We start from the raw sequence: 5,968 nt of genomic DNA, 5'->3' as shown, positions 1-5,968 counted from the left end.
ATTTGAACCATATCTCAAGAAACCCTGTGAATCATAATATTAGATCAGAATGAAATAGTATTAACTAATAAAATGTACATTTGTGTTGCATTAAATATTTTTCTTAATAATGATAATAATAAAAAAGATATTCCCATGGATGTTTCAAGGAAGTCTTAGTGTGGGAAAAGCAGATCCAGGTGTTGTAGTTCAGAAAAAAAAACAATGATACAAGTTCTCCACTGCTCTGATTTTTAAGCAGTCTAAATGCCAATATAAGGTATGTGAGTTTGTTTGTATTTCAGAGCACTATGGATTTCTCCTATTTTTTTATTGACACAAAACAACAACAACAAACCCACAACCCCAAACCAACAAACGAACAAACAAAAAACCCACAACACCTGAAACCCCACCAACAGCAGGGCAGCAAATAAAGCAGCTCATATGTTGTGCATGGCCGCATGGCTTGTAAAAGTTTGTTATTAAGAGTATAATCTTTCCAGGAAAATCGGTGTACTACAGCTTATGATTCATGAGTTTCCACCTGAAGCATATAGGTAGGTTTTGCTGTGAAGTGAAAGAAAGGCCAATATGAGGAAGGGGTTTTCAATGTAATTAGTACTCATTTAAAAAAGCTGGGAAGATAAATGGAAATTTGGAAGGTTGTAGGCATCACACAACTCACCAATGTAATTCTTTATATATCTTTCTGACAACAGAGTCAGAAAGAGTCAGAAAATTTGATTGGTCTAAGAATGACCTACAATCACATTAAGGATGGGAAAGTAGAATTGGTTTTAGTCCTCATAGATCAGGAATACCCAGCTGCTCCACTTTGGGTTCATCATGGAGCTTCCCTGTGATACAGAATCATATGTACCAATTACACTGGGCATGAATTTTTCTTCATTGTTATGTGAATCTTCCCAATGAGACCCCTAGGAAAAGTCATTTTTTCTGTTCTCCTTAATACTGAATGCTTCTTTCTGTATACTTCATATACCAAATTAGCCTTCATTTTTCAAGGTTCAAGTTTTGCTCTCTATTCCCAGTATAATAAAATCCTTTTTACCAGCCTATATTTTCCTATAGTCAACTGTTGGCTCCTGTATTAAAACAGCATCTCAGTGTGTAGAACTTAAGAGTATCATTATGTCCTGTGGAGTTAAGATAAGTTATATGCAGTCTGCTAGCTTTGTAATTGCTAATTCATGGTCATTGTGCACCATTACTTCATTCACATGAATTTTAGAAAGAACAATGCCATTTCATTCTCCTTGTCATTAATTTAGCATTTAACCTATTCCCAACTTCTAAGCACTTATGGACACTTTAAAACAAACAAAACAATCCCAAGATGGCGTCTCTGAACAGTGAATGGGGTAGACTGTGTCCAGACAGCTGGCAAATTATTGCAGAAAGTTCTCTGGAACTTGCTAAAGGATCATAGAATCATAGAATGGCTTGGGTTGGAAGGGACCTTAAAAACCACCTATCACCCCTCCCTGCCATAGGCAGGGATGCCACCCACTAATCAGGTTGGCCAAGGCCCCATCCAGCCTGGCGTTCAATGCTTAGAGGGATGGGGCATCCACAACTCTAGACAACCTGTTCCAGTGTCTCACTACTTTTACAGTGAAGAATTTCCTCCTAATGTCTAATCTAAATCTAACCTCTTTTAGTTTAAGACCATTCCCCCTTGTCATATCATTATCTATGCAAGTACAGAGTCCTTTTTATAAAACCCCTTTAAGTACTGAAAGGCTGCAATGGGGTCTCCCCGGAGCCTTGTCTTCTCCAGGCTGAACATGCCCAGCTCTCTCAGCCTTTCTTCATAGCAGAGGTGCTCCAGCCCTCTGATCATCTTTGTGGCCCTCCTCTAGACTCGCATGAACACGTCCAATTCACGTCCTTTGACCTGCTGATCACAGCTCTTTTGATGCAGCCCAGGATTGAATTGGCCTTCTGGGCTGCAAGTGCACACTGCTGGCTCATGTTGAGCCTTTCATCCACCAGAACCCACAAGTCTCTCTCCATAGGGCTGCTCTCAATGAGTTCTTCTCCCAGTCTGTCTTCCCGTCTGAGATTGCCCTGACATGGGTACAGCAGCTTGTACTTGGACTTGTTGAACCTCATGAAGTCCACAGGCGCCCACTTCTCAAGCCTGTCCACGTCCTGTTGAATGGCATCTCTTCCTTCTTTGGTATCACCTGCACCACTCAGCTTCATGTTGAAGAGGAAAGGGATCTGGGAGTGTTGATCAATGCTCAGCTGAACATGAGCTGGCAGTGTGCCCAGGTGGCCAAGAAGGCCAATGGCATTCTGGCTTGTATCAGAAATATTGTAGTCAGCAGAACCAGGGAGGTGATCATCCCCCTGTGCTCAGCTTTGGTGAGGCCGCACCTCAAGTACTGTGTTCAGTTTTGGGCCCCTCACTACAAGAAAGACATTGAGGCCCTGGAGCATGTCCAGAGAAAGGCAACAAAACTGGTGAGGGGTCTGGAGCACAAGTCTTATGAGGAGCAGCTGAAGGAGCTAGGGTTGTTTAGTCTGGAGAAGAGGAGGCTCAGGGGAGACCTCATTGCACTCTACAACTTCCTGAAGGGAGGTTGTGAAGAGGAGGGAGTTGGCCTCTTTTCTCATATAACTAATGATAGGACTCGAGAAAATGGCCACAAGTTGCACCTGGGGAGATTTAGATTAGATGTCAGGAAAACCTTTTTCTCTCAAAGAGCAGTCAGGTACTGGTACGGCCTGCCCAGGGAGGTGGTGGAGTCACCGTCCCTCGTGGTGTTCAAGAAGTGCCTGGACAAGGTGCTACAAGATATGATTTAGTAGGTTAGTGGGTAGTACTGGTGATAGGAGGATGGTTGGACTAGATGATCTTGTAGGTCCTTTCCAACCTTGTGTTTCTATGACTCTGTGATTCTATTTTGTCTGCAAACTTGCTGACGATGGACTCAATCCCACCATCTATGTCATTGATGAAGATATTGAAAAGCACCGGTCCCCAGACAGAACCCCTAGGGACACTGCTTGTCACCAGCCTCCACCTGGACGTAGAACCATTGACTACTACTCTCTGGGTGCAGCCATTGAGCAAATTCCTTATCCACTGGATGGTCCACCCTTCAAATCCAAATTTTTCCAATTTAGAGATTAGGATGTCATGTGGGACTGTGTCAAAAGCCTTACAGAAGTCCAAGTAGATGACATCAGTCGGTCTTCCCTTATCAACTTATACAGTCACTCCATCACAGAAGGCAACCAGACTGGAAAGAATGTCAGTCAGGCTTTTGTACCATGAAATACTGTGGTCATTTTATTTCAGATCATTTGACCCAATTAAGTGTCATGGGTGTGACTTCTAAGTAAAATTCAGAGGCACAGATACACAGAGCTACAGCTGTGTTGGTTACCTAGAGTACAGCAGAAATTAATGAGAGAAACAGACATATCAATGATGCAATTCATGTAATCCTAAAGTTTACATCAGATAAATCACAGGCTACAGGCACCTATTTCTTCCCATTGATTAAGAAGGGCGTTAAGTGAGGTAAAGAGTGATGCAGCTCCTCCAGCCAGTCTGGACCAGGACCTCTCCTGTCCCACCACTGGAATCCAGCCCAGTGCCTGAGGACACAGGATCTCTGCCCAGGCTTGGGGACAAGGAAGCCACTTTTCCTTTTGCAGGTTCAACTGGTAGCAAAGCTGAGCACTTATCCCAGAGACACACAGACAGGGACAAGACACCGACATAACTGGTCCCACAGGCTGCCCCAGCCAAGGGCTGTCTTCAGCAGCACTTACATACAGGACTCATGTATAACAGACACAGACAGCAGAGACCCCTTCCTCCTTTCTGGCCAGTAGAGATAGAAGTTCCCTAGTGAAGGCACAGACACACAGCACTTTACATGTTCCCAAGCACACACATATTTGTGGATGCTCCAAATACCTGGTATTGTCCTTCTGTCTGTCCAGCATCACTACCCAGATCCTGGGCCTGCCTTGCAGCACACACACACAAGCTTGTGGAGAGAGAGTGAATACAGAGAGAAAGTTAGAAAAAGATTTAATGAGTAAAATTAGTAAAAAGATAGGACAGACTGGGGTGATCAGGCACAGGGCTCAGCCAGCCAAGCATTATGACAGGCCCATTTTTACAAGTGACCAGCCCTTTATACTCTTTTCTACCTATCCCTGCTCTTTGTTCCCCCTGTTCCCCCTTCCTCTGCACACCCCATGAGTTTTCAGAGCTCTGCAGTTTCTGCACCCTCCCAGTATGGGGCCCCTTGGTTCACAATCTTACCAGGTTCAACCTTCCTGGAAGTAGCACCTGTAACTTGTTAGGAGTTACAATTAGTAAACAATTAGTGTGATTGGGAGGACTGTTTCTTGTAACTGTCTTCCACTTTGGAAGTTCCCCATCAGATAACCCTGCTGGAATAAACATTCCTACATACTCATATGCTTTCATAAGTTAATGTGATGAACTAACTGTGATTTGTTTACCATCACCACCTCCTTTCTTATTATCCCTTGCTGCCTAGGAATGAGGTCCTTGACTAGGTACCCTTAAAAGAGCAGACACTCCCCTTCTACATTACCTTACAAAGGGAATATAGGAAGTTAGCTCTAGGTGGGCTGTCTCCAGGGCAAATATCTAAAATAAGGCAAAAGTCTCCTAACTGCTAAGACTTTCCAGTCTCAGAATTCTTTTAAACTCTTCCTTACTTCAAGGGCATTTTTGTCTAGAAATGTCAAATTTATTGGCCAACTTTATTTTGTTTATGTGACATGGTTCTGGTAGCGAGGAGCTGCAGGAGTGGCCTCCTTGAGGAGTCCCCACAGTAGATAAGGGCCAGTTCCAGCCAAATCCAAAGGGATCCACCACTGGCCAGAGCTGAGCCAATAAGTGACGTTGGTTGCACCTCTGTGAGTGCATACTTCAGAAAAACAAACAAACAAACAAAAACAAACAACAACAACAATTAAAAAAAAGAAAACTTGATGTGCTGGCCATGGTCCTTTTGATGCAGCTCAGGATACAGTTGGCTTTCTGGGATACAATTGAACATTGCTGGCTCATGTTGAGCTTCTCATCCACCCGCACCCCCAGGTCCTTCTCCTCAGGGCTGCTGTCAATCCATTCTCCACCCAGCCTGCATTTGTGCTTGGGATGGTGCAGGACCCTTGGACTTGGACTTGTTGAACTTCATGAAGTTCACACAGGCCCACCTGTCCTCAAGCCTGTCAAGCCTGTCATTCTGGATGACATTCCTTCCCTGCTACATGCTGACTGCATAACACAACTCGGTGTCATTAGCAAACTTGCTGAGGATGCACATGATCCCACGGTCCATGTCACCTACAAAAATGTTAAACATTGCCAGTCCCAACACTGACCCCTGAGGAACACCACTCATTACTGATCTCCACTGGACACTGAGCCATTGACCACAACTCGCTGAGTGAGATCATCCAGCCAGTTCCTTACCCACTGAGAGGTCCATCCGTCAAATCCATGTCTCTCTAATATAGAGACAAGGATGTCATGCGGGGCAGAGTCAAATGCCTTGCACAAGTCCAGGTGGATGATATCAGTTGCTCTTACAGAAAGGTCCGCCAATGCTTTAACCCCCTACTAGATGTCCACCAGATTTGTCAAGCATGATCTGCCCTTTGTGAAGCCATGTTGGCTGTCACCAGTCATCTCCTTATTTTCCACGAGCCTTAGACTAATTTCCAGGAGGATCTGCTCTATGATCTTGCTGGGCACAGAGGTGAGACTGGCAAGCCTGTAGTTCCTCATTTTTATCCTCATTTATTAAAGTTCGTATTATTAAGGAGTTTAAATAGAATAAAATATTGCTAAGTGAGGCACATAGAAAATACCTTTTTATAAACTCATCACTCAATATATTTTTTTATATCATCATATTTTTATATGCAATATACCATGGGTATATAGACAGTGAGGCAG

This window comes from Cygnus olor, chromosome 18 (assembly GCF_009769625.2).
Source record: "Cygnus olor isolate bCygOlo1 chromosome 18, bCygOlo1.pri.v2, whole genome shotgun sequence".
NCBI lineage: Eukaryota > Metazoa > Chordata > Aves > Anseriformes > Anatidae > Cygnus > Cygnus olor.
This window is presented reverse-complemented; position numbering follows the sequence as displayed.